Genomic DNA, 15463 nt, shown 5'->3' on the forward strand with positions numbered 1-15463 from the left:
TGTGGGACAATTTTTTACTATAAGAGAAGTGAGACTATGGACTCTACTGTAAGAGCAGTGAGACTATGGACTCTTTACTGTAAGAGCAGTGAGACTATGGACTCTTTACTGTAAGAGCAGTGAGACTATGGACTCTTTACTGTAAGAGCAGTGAGACTGTGGACTCTTTACTGTAAGAGCAGTGAGACTATGGGCTCTTTACTGTAAGATCAGTGAGACTATGGACTCTTTACTGTAAGAGCAGTGAGACTATGGACTCTTTACTGTAAGAGCAGTGAGACTATGGACTCTTTACTGTAAGAGCAGTGAGACTATGGACTCTTTACTGTAAGAGCAGTGAGACTATGGGCTCTATACTGTAAGAGCAGTGAGACTATGGACTCTTTACTGTAAGAGCAGTGAGACTATGGACTCTATACTGTAAGAGCAGTGAGACTATGGACTCTTTACTGTAAGAGCAGTGAGACTATGGACTCTATACTGTAAGAGCAGTGAGACTATGGACTCTATACTGTAAGAGCAGTGAGACTATGGACTCTTTACTGTAAGAGCAGTGAGACTATGGACTCTATACTGTAAGAGCAGTGAGACTATGGACTCTTTACTGTAAGAGCAGTGAGACTATGGACTCTATACTGTAAGAGCAGTGAGACTATGGACTCTTTACTGTAAGAGCGGTGAGACTATGGACTCTTTACTGTAGGAGCAGTGAGACTATGGACTCTATACTGTAAGAGCGGTGAGACTATGGACTCTTTACGGTAAGAGCTTTGGGAGTGTTGAATGTAAAAGAGGTGACAGAACGGATTTGGAGTCAGGAAAAAATGATTTCCCTTTGTTTTTCTCCCTCCACAGGATTACAGAATATTGAAGGTGACATCGGGGGCAACTTCCGTCTCTGAGTCAGGTTGGTGGAGCTGGACCCCTCATTCCATTACAGAGCCGGACCCCTCACCCTCTGGTACATGAACAGAAGATCCTAGAACTCACCCACAAGATCACTGAGCTGCTGACTGGAGAGGTGACACTGCTGGGAATGCTGGGAGGTTCTCCAGTAACAGCGCTGGAGGGGTCTGGGTGATGATGGTGTCATTGTGTTGTCAGGTTCCTGTAAGGTGTCAGGATGTCCATGGAGGACTGGGAGTATATAGATGGACACAAGGATCTGTACAAGGACTTATTAATGGAGGACCACCGGCCCCTCACATCACAAGGTATAAAAATTCTATATAAAATATTTGCACAAGATTGCACTGGTGAATTTGTTGAAGCCTTAATACCATCATGTGCAATCTCTACGTGACTGCCCTGATATCTAATGTAGAAGAGCTCAAGTCTAGGCTCTGTTCACATCCTCTTATGTTTGTCCTTTCCTTCGCATTGTATTATTTTATTTTGCTCCCTCCTCTCGCTGGAGTAGTCATCTCGTAGAGAACAGATCACTAGATACTTGAGGTCGGTGCAGGAGGGTGAGTAGACATCCTGCAGTGCTGTGAGGTCGGGTGCATGAGGGACATGCAGGACTTTCCAGGACAGCAGCCGCCAGGTGACTCCGCCCTGCTTTCCCTTGTGGCTGCTGACTGCTTCGCTGACTCTGTGCGCTCTTATTATTATTTCGACTTATGAAGAGACCCTGCACCTATTATAGTAAGCTGAGATTTCCGCTGTCTCATTGGGACTTTCATCTAACTGCGGTCTCATCCAGAGAAGAACAATATGTTGTACCTAATTTTTGATTGTATGGTGTAGCCCAGGAGATGCTGCAGATCCATGTCCCTGGACCCCCCACTTCAGTCTTGTTTTGAGAGTTCATCCTTTTAGAGGCCCATACGTTGTCCTAAGGTTTTTCCCTATCGTCCATGACAGCACCATGAGAGAGGGTCAAAGGACAGGAAACCCACAGGTATAAAAAAGGAGGAGCCTCTCCCTTCCTCAGTGGCGTCCTGTCCTCCGCTCCATACACCCGGAAGACACAAGGACGTGAGCACTATACTGGAAAGTCAGGTATCTGTACTGGGCTGAGCGGCTGTGCGCACGATGAGCTTCCCAACTCCATCTCTGCTATAATTGTCCTCACTCTTCCCTCGCACCGTGTTACTAACCGGGTAGCAAAGTCCTCCGCATCTCTGGCGGTCAAGGCAGGCTCCACTGCAGCACCCTAAGCCGGGAAGGGGGCAGAGTCCTAATAATAGGAGGACTGGCCTGTTGAGTCACGTGCGCGCGAGACGCGGGAGCGTCATAAAATTCTCCAAGATTTGTCCCTGCAGACCAGGAAGTGCGGGAAAAAGCCATTTTAAATGAAGATACCCAGCTACAAGCTGAGATCCTTGTCAGGAAGGTCCGGATCCAGGCTGTTGAAGGTCATGGAGAGTACTGGTGACCAGAAGGAGTCGTCTACCCCTGTGCCAGTGGTATGGATGGAGGGTATGCACGGTGGTGATATGTGCTGTTCTATCAATACTGGCTTATGGCAGTCTTGTGGTTTTTCAGGATAAACCTAAAAACCATCCTCTAAAACAAAATATAAAGAATGTGGATTGTGTAAAGCAAAGTTGGCTCCTGCCTGTACTAAGCTACTTTGTCGCCCTTGTATTGAGTCTACTATTGCAGAAGAATCTCCTTCCATGAAATGCATGAAAAAGGTAATTAGAGAGGAAGTGGGGAACGCACTTAAATCCAAAAAGGTTCCTCATAAATCTCAGGATAAGTCCCTTCCAGTTTACTCCGATATCTCCTAGTTCAGAAGGAGGAGTTTTTGTTAGAAAGCGGGGAGCTGGGCTCAGATTCATCTTCTGAGGGCGACAGGGCTGGTAAACCCCTTTTTTTTCTATTTATTCGGATCAGCTTTAAAAAACAATAAGAGCAAATATGAACATTGAAGACCAAAAAGAAGTTCTGTCCATTCAGGACATAAAACTCTAGAAGGGAAAAAGAAAGTGTTTTTCATTCATAAAAATGTATTTTCCTTAATATCTAATGAATGGAGAAATCCGGATAAACTGAGCTTTATTCCGTCATCAGTAAAGCAGAAGTATCCCTTTTAGGAGTCGGATTGCCAATCTTGGGATCGGCCCCAAAAGTTTGATGTACCCATAGCAAAGGTATCCCGTAGATCCTACCTTCCCTTTGATGATTTAGGTCCGTTAAAAGACTCGATGGATAGGAAGGCAGACCGTTTTCTTAGACGCACATGGGAATCCGTGGGAGCCTCCTTTAAGCCCAATATTGCCGCTACTTGTACAGCCAGAGCCCTTATCTTATGGATTAAACATCTTGAGTCTCAAATCAAAGATAGAGTTCCCAGAGAGCAACTATTGGAGAATATTCCAGTTATTGCTAAGGCGGCGGACTCTTTAAGGGGATGCCTCTGTAGATGCAGATTTTCTGCCAGAACCGCTTCATTATTTGTTATGGTTAAAGAATTGGTCAGGTGAAACCGCCTATGTAATATTCCTTGCGAGGGAAAGTATTTATTTGGCTTAACCTTGGATGACATATTAAAAAAGCTGGTGATAGGGAAAAAGGGGTTTCCCTCTGGTTTCCACATGCAATATAATTCCTTTCGTGAGCATAAAAGATTTCCCGGTAAAGATAGGAACATGGGTAGAAAGGATAACAGGTGAAAATTCTCCTCTTCTAAGTCAAAGGGCTTCCTGTTCAAGAGTCAGAGCTCTGCCCCAGGAAGGATAATACTCAATGACGCCAGGGTAGGAGGAAGATAGTCAAACCTCCTCCCCGCCTGGTCCAGAATTTCCAACAGCGGTTGGATTTTAACCTCTCTAAAAGAAGGGTTGAAGTTGAAGTTCAGCTCTTGCCCACCAGAATTTCATTTCATTTCAGAAATCGGCCTGAATACGTAAGGGGCGCTAGAAAGAGAGGTGGATATGTTGTTAAGTAAAAAAGGGGCTCTTATTCCTTGCCCTCCTGGAGTAGAAGGTTTGGGTTATTATTCCAATCTCTTTCTAGTGAAGAAGCCAAATGGGGATTACAGGACAATTATAAATTTAAAAGGTTTGAACAAATTTCTGCAATACAGAAAGTTCAAGATGGAGACGATAGATCTGTAATCGATCTTTACAAGGATTGTTTTATGGTAGTGCTGGACATAAAGGATGCGTATTACCATCTGACTATCCTGGCACTGCATCTGAAGGGGAGAGTAAGACACTTTCAGTTCCAGGTGCTTCTGTTTGGGATTTCTATTGCTCCCTGTATATTTACCAAGTTGGTGGCGGAGATGGCGGCTCACATAAGAGAGAAGAACATCTTGTTTGTCCCATACCTGGACAATTTTTTAATAGTGGTCCCATCCAGGCAGAGTTGTCTTTCACAGGCAGATCAAGTAATTCAGATCTTGGAATCATTGGGTTGGATCGTGAACAGGGTTAGGGTCTCTGAAAACCACTGAGGAAGGGAGAGGCTCCTCCTTTTTTATACCTGTGGGTTTCCTGTCCTGGGAGGTGGACACTCTCTCATGGTGCTGTCATGGACTCTTGAAAATCATATTACAGGTGAGTGTAATTATCATTTTGTTTCCCTTCGCTCTATGACAAAACCCCTGGAGAGACTACTTCCTTCTACCATGGATAGGAAACGGGGACCAGAATTGCTTAAAGTTGGGAACACCCCCCACATCCACTGTTCTGTTTCCTGTTATGGGAAGACAGGAGGGTGCTGGAGTCTCTAAGGATAAAGAACTGCGGGGCCCGTTCTGAACATGGGAATCAAGGGTTACTCTGGGCGACTGAATCCTCCTTTAGTAGCCATTTCCCAAGTCTAGTGGTTCTCTGCAGGTTGTGCCTGGCTGCTTGATGGACCACATGTGTGAGTTCTGAAGGTTTGCTGTTGGTTTCAGGGCAGGAAGTTTAGTGATGATAACTTTCTAACCCCGAGCACAGAGAAGGAAGCTTTCATCACTGTAGGTTGGAAGCGGGAGGAGCATGGGGTAGAAAGCCCAGTCGTTTAGATGTACTTAAGGTAGCCAAAAGTTACAGACGTCCTGGAAGCCTTTTGAGGGGCAATGTAGGCTTTACAGCAGGTCACGTACTGATCGTGTAGACACTAAACATGAGACATGTAGGCTCTACAGCAGGTCAGATACTGAGCGTGTAGACACTAAACATGGGACATGTAGGCTCTACAGCAGGTCAGATACTGATCGTGTAGACACTAAAAATGGGACATGTAGTCTCTACAGCAGGTCAGATACTGATCGTGTAGACACTAAACATGGGACATGTAGTATGTACAGCAGGTCACGTACTGATCGTGTAGACACTAAACATGAGACAAGTAGGCTCTACGGCAGGTGACGTACTGATCGTGTAGACACTAAACATGAGACATGTAGTCTCTACAGCAGGTCACGTACTGATCATGTAGACACTAAACATGGGACATGTAGGCTCTACAGCAGGTCAGATACTGATCGTGTAGACACTAAACATGGGACATGTAGGCTCTACAGCAGGTCAGATACTGATCGTGTAGACACTAAACATGAGACATGTAGGCTCTACAGCAGGTCACGTACTGACCGTGTAGACACTAAACATGAGACATGTACGCTCTACAGCAGGTCACGTACTGATCGTGTAGACACTAAACATGGGACATGTAGGCTCTACAGCAGGTCACGTACTGATCGTGTAGACACTAAACATGGGACATGTAGGCTCTACAGCAGGTCACGTACTGATCGTGTAGACACTAAACATGGGACATGTAGGCTCTACAGCAGGTCACGTACTGATCGTGTAGACACTAAACATGGGACATGTAGTCTGTACAGCAGGTCAGATACTGATCGTGTAGACACTAAACATGAGACATGTAGGCTCTACAGCAGGTCACGTACTGATCGTGTAGATACTAAACATGAGATATGTAGTCTCTACAGCAGGTCAGATACTGATCGTGTAGACACTAAACATGAGACATGTAGGCTCTACAGCAGGTCACGTACTGATCGTGTAGACACTAAACATGAGATATGTAGTCTGTACAGCAGGTCAGATACTGATTGTGTAGACACTAAACATGGGACATGTAGTATGTACAGCAGGTCAGATACTGATCGTGTAGACACTAAACATGAGACATGTAGGCTCTACAGCAGGTCACGTACTGATCGTGTAGATACTAAACATGAGATATGTAGTCTCTACAGCAGGTCAGATACTGATCGTGTAGACACTAAACATGAGACATGTAGGCTCTACAGCAGGTCACGTACTGATCGTGTAGACACTAAACATGAGATATGTAGTATGTACAGCAGGTCAGATACTGATCGTGTAGACACTAAACATGAGACATGTAGGCTGTACAGCAGGTCAGATACTGATCGTGTAGACACTAAACATGAGACATGTAGGCTCTACAGCAGGTCACGTACTGACCGTGTAGACACTAAACATGAGACATGTAGGCTCTACAGCAGGTCAGATACTGATCGTGTAGACACTAAACATGAGACATGTAGGCTGTACAGCAGGTCAGATACTGATCGTGTAGACACTAAACATGGGACATGTAGTCTGTAAAGCAGGTCACGTACTGATCGTGTAGACACTAAACATGGGACATGTAGGCTCTACAGCAGGTCAGATACTGATCGTGTAGACACTAAACATGGGACATGTAGGCTCTACAGCAGGTCAGATACTGATCGTGTAGACACTAAACATGGGACATGTAGGCTCTACAGCAGGTCAGATACTGATCGTGTAGACACTAAACATGGGACATGTAGGCTCTACAGCAGGTCAGATACTGATCGTGTAGACACTAAACATGAGACATGTAGGCTCTACAGCAGGTCAGATACTGATCGTGTAGACACTAAACATGGGACATGTAGGCTCTACAGCAGGTCAGATACTGATCGTGTAGACACTAAACATGAGACATGTAGGCTGTACAGCAGGTCACGTACTGATCGTGTAGATACTAAACATGGGACATGTAGGCTCTACAGCAGGTCAGATACTGATCGTGTAGACACTAAACATGAGAAATGTAGTCTGTACAGCAGGTCAGATACTGATCGTGTAGACACTAAACATGAGACATGTAGTCTCTACAGCAGGTCAGATACTGATCGTGTAGACACTAAACATGAGACATGTAGGCTGTACAGCAGGTCACGTACTGATCGTGTAGATACTAAACATGGGACATGTAGGCTCTACAGCAGGTCAGATACTGATCGTGTAGACACTAAACATGAGACATGTACGCTCTACAGCAGGTCACGTACTGATCGTGTAGACACTAAACATGAGACATGTAGGCTCTACAGCAGGTCACGTACTGATCGTGTAGACACTAAACATGGGACATGTAGGCTCTACAGCAGGTCACGTACTGATCGTGTAGACACTAAACATGGGACATGTAGGCTCTACAGCAGGTCACGTACTGATCGTGTAGACACTAAACATGAGACATGTAGGCTCTACAGCAGGTCAGATACTGATCGTGTAGACACTAAACATGGGACATGTGGGCTCTACAGCAGGTCAGATACTGATCGTGTAGACACTAAACATGAGACATGTACGCTCTACAGCAGGTCACGTACTGATCGTGTAGACACTAAACATGAGACATGTAGTCTCTACAGCAGGTCACGTACTGATCGTGTAGACACTAAACATGAGACATGTAGGCTCTACAGCAGGTCACGTACTGATCGTGTAGACACTAAACATGAGACATGTAGGCTCTACAGCAGGTCACGTACTGATCGTGTAGACACTAAACATGGGACATGTAGGCTCTACAGCAGGTCACGTACTGATCGTGTAGACACTAAACATGGGACATGTAGGCTCTACAGCAGGTCACGTACTGATCGTGTAGACACTAAACATGAGACATGTAGGCTCTACAGCAGGTCACGTACTGATCGTGTAGACACTAAACATGGGACATGTAGGCTGTACAGCAGGTCACGTACTGATCGTGTAGACACTAAACATGGGACATGTAGGCTCTACAGCAGGTCACGTACTGATCGTGTAGACACTAAACATGGGACATGTAGGCTCTACAGCAGGTCACGTACTGATCGTGTAGACACTAAACATGAGACATGTAGTCTGTAAAGCAGGTCACGTACTGATCGTGTAGACACTAAACATGAGACATGTAGTCTCTACAGCAGGTCACGTACTGATCGTGTAGACACTAAACATGAGACATGTAGGCTCTACAGCAGGTCAGATACTGATCGTGTAGACACTAAACATGAGACATGTAGGCTCTACAGCAGGTCACGTACTGATCGTGTAGACACTAAACATGAGACATGTAGGCTGTACAGCAGGTCACGTACTGATCGTGTAGACACTAAACATGGGACATGTAGGCTGTACAGCAGGTCAGATACTGATCGTGTAGACACTAAACATGGGACATGTAGGCTCTACAGCAGGTCACGTACTGATCGTGTAGACACTAAACATGAGACATGTAGGCTCTACAGCAGGTCACGTACTGATCGTGTAGACACTAAACATGGGACATGTAGGCTGTACAGCAGGTCAGATACTGATCGTGTAGACACTAAACATGAGACATGTAGGCTCTACAGCAGGTCAGATACTGATCGTGTAGACACTAAACATGGGACATGTAGTATGTACAGCAGGTCAGATACTGATCGTGTAGACCCTAAACATGAGACATGTAGTCTCTACAGCAGGTCAGATACTGATCGTGTAGACACTAAACATGAGATATGTAGTCTGTACAGCAGGTCAGATACTGATCGTGTAGACACTAAACATGAGATATGTAGGCTGTACAGCAGGTCACGTACTGATCGTGTAGACACTAAACATGGGACATGTAGGCTGTACAGCAGGTCAGATACTGATCGTGTAGACACTAAACATGAGACATGTAGGCTCTACAGCAGGTCAGATACTGATCGTGTAGATACTAAACATGAGATATGTAGTCTGTACAGCAGGTCAGATACTGATCGTGTAGACACTAAACATGAGATATGTAGGCTGTACAGCAGGTCACGTACTGATCGTGTAGACACTAAACATGGGACATGTAGTATGTACAGCAGGTCAGATACTGATCGTGTAGACACTAAACATGGGACATGTAGGCTCTACAGCAGGTCACGTACTGATCGTGTAGATACTAAACATGAGATATGTAGTCTGTACAGCAGGTCAGATACTGATCGTGTAGACACTAAACATGAGATATGTAGGCTGTACAGCAGGTCACGTACTGATCGTGTAGACACTAAACATGGGACATGTAGGCTCTACAGCAGGTCAGATACTGATCGTGTAGACACTAAACATGGGACATGTAGGCTCTACAGCAGGTCAGATACTGGTCGTGTAGACACTAAACATGGGACATGTAGGCTCTACAGCAGGTCACGTACTGATCGTGTAGACACTAAACATGGGACATGTAGGCTCTACAGCAGGTCACGTACTGATCGTGTAGACACTAAACATGGGACATGTGGGCTCTACAGCAGGTCACGTACTGACCGTGTAGACACTAAACATGGGACATGTAGGCTCTACAGCAGGTCACGTACTGATCGTGTAGACACTAAACATGGGACATGTAGTCTGTAAAGCAGGTCACGTACTGATCCTTGTTGGAACACATGCAGTAAGTTGTGACTTGATTCCCGGCCTGTGATATGGTCAGTTATGTTCTTGTGTAGAACCATGAATCCCTCCAGGCCTCATGTTGTGAGTGGATGCTCCATGTCTGGGCTCTTCATGAATTCCAATGCGATCGAGTGGTTTGTGTTTGCGCGGACCCAGTAAAGCAGTCTGTCATGTAGACACGGTTAATACAATGCACTTGCTGATGGATTGTGATTTTCCATATTGCCTCTGTTGCTGGCTTGATCTAGATGTGCAGATGATTGGGAAGCTTTAGTGATGTACGTTATATGGCCGACATTTATCAAACCAGTAAGGCCAGGTTTTTGGTGTAAAATGTCACACGACATGCCATTTGAGACATTTCTGCGATCTTTAGGAGAACTGCAGAAAAGTGAGCTTATGGCACATTTACTATCTGCATTAATATCGCATCCTACGCCAAGCATTTTTGCAGTGTGGCTAGGGTTAGGCTTATCCTACTGCCATTAGGGCTCCCCTCTGCCATGGAAGGGGTACATGACTCTACAGTGTTTAGGTAAGTGCTATGTGTCACCTGATGCCAGGACCCAGGCCACCTCCATGGTCAGAGTGGACAGGAGACAGCAATGGTCTCTTTAAAGTTATCTAGAGGTTTCTGTTTCCTGTTGAGCAGGGTGTCCATGACTGTCATGGATTCACAGAAACTAATTACCAGTTAATGTATATATTTTTCTACCCCCGATAGACATCCTCACCATTAGGTGAGAGGGATTGTCTTCGCAGGGTCACCTCCCAAAAAGAAGATTAAAAAGTTGCAGATTTTGATGCATTCCTTACTTGTGCAAAACTTTGCAACTTTTTGGTGACTTTGCGCCCCACTCAACAGTATTGGACCGGGCTGATAAGTTTTATAATAAATTTACGCCAGCAAACAAGCGTAAAATATAACTGAGATCTGCACCAATGGAGCCTGCAAAGTGCCAGACGGTGCAACACGCATGCACGGCCGCCTTCCATCTATTCTTATGGGAGTGCCAAAAATAGCCGTGCACTGGCTCAGCTATGTCCTTAAGCCCTATAAAAGTGAATGGAGCGGTGGCCACGCTTGCGTGGTAACCTTCCCACTCATTTCAATGGGACTTCCAAAAATAGCTGAGCACAGCCATATCTTCCGCACTCCCTTAGGAATGAATAGAGGGTGGCCGTGCATGCATGGTGCACCGTCTGGCGCTTTGCAGGCTTCATTCCAAGTTTAGGTGCAGTTCCTAAAGGTGGGACCTGCACCCATCAGACATTGGGGGGCATATCCTACCTAGCGATATTCCCATCTTGGACATTGGGGGCATAACCCTTTAATAACCAGTGCTGGATGAATTAAAAAACTAATTTTACCAAATGACTGCCTTGGAGTAGTTGTTTCCTAAAGATGAGGGTTCCCTTTCTTGTAATTCCCAAATAAAGTATTGGGATCTAGGTTTTCTCCACCAGACAACTCATCGAGATCCATCAGTGTCTCTTATACCTGCTGAAAATGGATTCCCTGAGGAAGGAGGAAAAGCCAAGTCTCTGGGTGGAAGAGCAGCTCCACGCCTGCGTTTTCCATGTGGGTGACCAGATTAGCTTGGGGTTCAGCTGCTGAGGAGCAGAACATGGTTATCTAGGCCCCGATCACTAAACCTAGAAGTGAAGGAGCTGAGAGAAGTGTCTGGTCTATAGACAGATCTACAGGAGGCCATGTATTCAGTCACTGTGTGCTTGTGTCTCCACAGATGGATCCAGGAGGAGAAATCCTTCAGAGAGATGTCCTCTGTATTCCCAGGACTGTCCAGAGGAGAAGCTCCCAGAGAACCATCAGGTAGATAGAACTGAGGTCTCCCCAGAATCTGACCAGAAAGTGATTGAACCAAAGATCATTTCAAATTTTTCTGGTTTAGGATGAAAATCTGATTGATATTAAGGTTGAGGTGAAAGATGAAGCAGAAGAGGAGACGGATTTATGGGGCGATCAGCAGTGTAAGGAGGGAGACTGTCATATCGGGGTCACCTGGTACTACTCCCATCATCACATGTAATAATCTCTCCTGTCCCTGTGTGTCTCCACAGATGGACTCCTAGACGGAAATCCCACCGAGAGATGTCCCCGTCCTCTGTATTCCCAGGACTGTCCAGAGGAGAAGCTCCCAGAGAACCATCAGGTAGATGGAGCTGAGGTCTCCCCCAGAACCTGACCAGAAAGTGATTGAACCAAAGATCATTCTACATTTTTTCTGATTTAGGATGAAAATCTGATTGATATTAAGGCTGAGATTAAAGATGAATCAGAAGAGGAGACGGATTTATGGGGCGATCAGCAGTGTAAGGAGGGGGGCTGTCATGAGTCACCTGGATACTACTCCCATCATCTGATCATCATATGCAAACAGTCTATTGTCACTTTTCTACAGATGGATCCAGGAGGAGAAATCCCCCCGAGAGATGTCCCCGTCCTCTGTATTCCCAGGACTGTCCAGAGGAGAAGGTCCCAGAGAACCATCAGGTAGATGGAGCTGAGCCCTATACACATCTCTATAGGGGGGTCCTGTATAGGGCTGCAGTAAACGAGTTCTTCAGTAATCGAGTATTCTACCGATAATTTTATACGATTAATCGAGTAATCTAATAAGAAAAAAATTATTAATAGACTGTTTTCCTTTATAAAAACTCATCAGTCCCCAACACCCTTCTTTCCCCCTGCACGATCAGCTCAAGTGCATTAGTTCCCCCCAGTGCCATGAGCTCTGTTCCCCCCAGTGCCACGAGCTCTGTTCCCCCCAGTGCCACGAGCTCTGTTCCCCCCAGTGCCTTCAGCTCTCCCCCACACCAGTGCCTTCAGCTCTCCCCCACACCAGTGCCTTCAGCTCTCCCCCACCCCAGTGCCTTCAGCTCTCCCCCACACCAGTGCCTTCGGCTCTCCCCCACCCCAGTGCCTTCAGCTCTCCCCCACACCAGTGCCTTCAGCTCTGTTCCCCCCAGTGCCTTCAGCTCTCCCCCACCCCAGTGCCTTCAGCTCTCCCCCACACCAGTGCCTTCGGCTCTCCCCCACCCCAGTGCCTTCAGCTCTCCCCCACCCCAGTGCCTTCAGCTCTCCCCCACCCCAGTGCCTTCGGCTCTCCTCCACCCCAGTGCCTTCAGCTCTCCCCCACCCCAGTGCCTTCAGCTCTGTTCCCCCCAGTGCCTTCGGCTCTCCCCCACCCCAGTGCCTTCAGCTCTCCCCCACCCCAGTGCCTTCAGCTCTCCCCCACCCCAGTGCCTTCAGCTCTCCCCCACTCCAGTGCCTTCGGCTCTCCTCCACCCCAGTGCCTTCAGCTCCACTTCCCCAGTGCATTCAGCTCTCCCCCACCCCAGTGCCTTCGGCTCTCCCCCACCCCAGTGCCTTCGGCTCTCCCCCACCCCAGTGCCTTCGGCTCTCCTCCACCCCAGTGCCTTCGGCTCTCCCCCACCCCAGTGCCTTCAGCTCCACTTCCCCAGTGCATTCAGCTCTCCCCCACCCCAGTGCCTTCGGCTCTCCCCCACCCCAGTGCCTTCGGCTCTCCCCCACCCCAGTGCCTTCAGCTCTCCCCCACCCCAGTGCCTTCGGCTCTCCCCCACCCCAGTGCCTTCGGCTCTCCTCCACCCCAGTGCCTTCAGCTCTCCCCCACCCCAGTGCCTTCGGCTCTCCCCCACCCCAGTGCCTTCGGCTCTCCCCCACCCCAGTGCCTTCGGCTCTCCCCCACCCCAGTGCCTTCGGCTCTCCCCCACCCCAGTGCCTTCAGCTCTCCCCCACCCCAGTGCCTTCGGCTCTCCCCCACCCCAGTGCCTTCGGCTCTCCCCCACCCCAGTGCCTTCAGCTCTCCTCCACCCCAGTGCCTTCGGCTCTCCCCCTCCCCAGTGCCTTCGGCTCTCCTCCACCCCAGTGCCTTCGGCTCTCCCCCACCCCAGTGCCTTCAGCTCTCCTCCACTCCAGTGCCTTCAGCTCTCCTCCACCCCAGTGCCTTCAGCTCTCCCCCACCCCAGTGCCTTCAGCTCTCCCCCACCCCAGTGCCTTCAGCTCTCCCCCACCCTAGTGCCTTCAGCTCTCCCCCACCCTAGTGCCTTCAGCTCTCCCCCACCCCAGTGCCTTCAGCTCTCCCCCACCCCAGTGCCTTCAGCTCTCCCCCACCCCAGTGCCTTCAGCTCTCCCCCACCCCAGTGCCTTCAGCTCTCCCCCACACCAGTGCCTTCGGCTCTCCCCCACCCCAGTGCCTTCAGCTCTCCCCCACCCCAGTGCCTTCAGCTCTCCCCCACCCCAGTGCCTTCAGCTCTCCCCCACTCCAGTGCCTTCGGCTCTCCTCCACCCCAGTGCCTTCAGCTCCACTTCCCCAGTGCATTCAGCTCTCCCCCCACCCCAGTGCCTTCGGCTCTCCCCCACCCCAGTGCCTTCGGCTCTCCTCCACCCCAGTGCCTTCGGCTCTCCCCCACCCCAGTGCCTTCAGCTCCACTTCCCCAGTGCATTCAGCTCTCCCCCACCCCAGTGCCTTCGGCTCTCCCCCACCCCAGTGCCTTCGGCTCTCCTCCACCCCAGTGCCTTCGGCTCTCCCCCACCCCAGTGCCTTCGGCTCTCCCCCACCCCAGTGCCTTCGGCTCTCCTCCACCCCAGTGCCTTCAGCTCTCCCCCACCCCAGTGCCTTCGGCTCTCCCCCACCCCAGTGCCTTCGGCTCTCCCCCACCCCAGTGCCTTCGGCTCTCCCCCACCCCAGTGCCTTCGGCTCTCCCCCACCCTAGTGCCTTCGGCTCTCCCCCACCCCAGTGCCTTCGGCTCTCCCCCACCCCAGTGCCTTCGGCTCTCCCCCACCCCAGTGCCTTCAGCTCTCCTCCACCCCAGTGCCTTCGGCTCTCCCCCACCCCAGTGCCTTCGGCTCTCCTCCACCCCAGTGCCTTCGGCTCTCCCCCACCCCAGTGCCTTCAGCTCTCCCCCACCCCAGTGCCTTCGGCTCTCCCCCACCCCAGTGCCTTCGGCTCTCCTCCACCCCAGTGCCTTCAGCTCTCCCCCACCCCAGTGCCTTCAGCTCTGTTCCCCCCAGTGCCTTCGGCTCTCCCCCACCCCAGTGCCTTCAGCTCTCCCCCACCCCAGTGCCTTCAGCTCTCCCCCACCCCAGTGCCTTCAGCTCTCCCCCACTCCAGTGCCTTCGGCTCTCCTCCACCCCAGTGCCTTCAGCTCCACTTCCCCAGTGCATTCAGCTCTCCCCCACCCCAGTGCCTTCGGCTCTCCCCCACCCCAGTGCCTTCGGCTCTCCCCCACCCCAGTGCCTTCGGCTCTCCTCCACCCCAGTGCCTTCGGCTCTCCCCCACCCCAGTGCCTTCAGCTCCACTTCCCCAGTGCATTCAGCTCTCCCCCACCCCAGTGCCTTCGGCTCTCCCCCACCCCAGTGCCTTCGGCTCTCCTCCACCCCAGTGCCTTCAGCTCTCCCCCACCCCAGTGCCTTCGGCTCTCCCCCACCCCAGTGCCTTCGGCTCTCCTCCACCCCAGTGCCTTCAGCTCTCCCCCACCCCAGTGCCTTCGGCTCTCCCCCACCCCAGTGCCTTCGGCTCTCCCCCACCCCAGTGCCTTCGGCTCTCCCCCACCCCAGTGCCTTCGGCTCTCCCCCACCCTAGTGCCTTCAGCTCTCCCCCACCCCAGTGCCTTCGGCTCTCCCCCACCCCAGTGCCTTCGGCTCTCCCCCACCCCAGTGCCTTCAGCTCTCCTCCACCCCAGTGCCTTCGGCTCTCCCCCACCCCAGTGCCTTCGGCTCTCCTCCACCCCAGTGCCTTCGGCTCTCCCCCACCCC

The 15463-nt window shown here is 49.9% G+C and overlaps 1 long non-coding RNA gene across 1 annotated transcript; it reads left to right on the top strand.

Annotated features, from left to right (window-relative positions):
* Positions 1–858: 858 nt before the first annotated feature.
* On the top strand, positions 859–11447 carry LOC120990603. Its single transcript, XR_005776458.1, has 3 exons — positions 859–1021; positions 1105–1214; positions 11411–11447. It is a non-coding gene; the product is annotated as an uncharacterized LOC120990603 (long non-coding RNA).
* The last annotated feature ends 4016 nt before the right edge of the window (positions 11448–15463 follow it).

This window comes from Bufo bufo, chromosome 2 (genome assembly GCF_905171765.1).
Source record: "Bufo bufo chromosome 2, aBufBuf1.1, whole genome shotgun sequence".
NCBI lineage: Eukaryota > Metazoa > Chordata > Amphibia > Anura > Bufonidae > Bufo > Bufo bufo.